The sequence below is a fragment of the Hipposideros armiger genome, unplaced genomic scaffold (assembly GCF_001890085.2).
Source record: "Hipposideros armiger isolate ML-2016 unplaced genomic scaffold, ASM189008v1 scaffold_476, whole genome shotgun sequence".
Taxonomy (NCBI): domain Eukaryota; kingdom Metazoa; phylum Chordata; class Mammalia; order Chiroptera; family Hipposideridae; genus Hipposideros; species Hipposideros armiger.
The window spans coordinates 107129-107605 of record NW_017731826.1 but is presented as its reverse complement, the minus strand read 5'-3'; positions in this window follow the sequence as shown (position 1 = coordinate 107605).

The following is a 477-nucleotide window of genomic DNA, read 5'->3' as shown; positions in this document are numbered from 1 at the left end:
AAAAAGAAAAGAAAAGAAAAAAGAAAACTATAGGCTGATGTCTCTGATTTACACAGATGGAAAAAATCCTCAACAAAATATTAGCAAGCCAAATTCAAAAATATATTAAAAGTATACAACACAATCAAGTGGGATTTATTCCTAGGGTGCAAGTTTGATTCAATACTTGCAAATCAATTACAGTGATACACCACATAAATAAAATGAAAAATAAAAATCACATGCTCATATCAATAGATGCAGAAAAAGCATTTGACAAAATCCAGTATCCATTTATTATCAAAACTCTCAGCAAATTAGGAATAGAGGTAATATACCTCAACATAATAAAGGGCATGCATGACAAACGTACAGCTAACCTCATAATCAATGGAGAAAAACTGAAAGTATTCTTCTTAAGATTAGGAACATGAAAAGGATGTACACTTTTACCACTTTTATTCAACATAGTACTAGAAGTCCAGCCACAGCAATTAG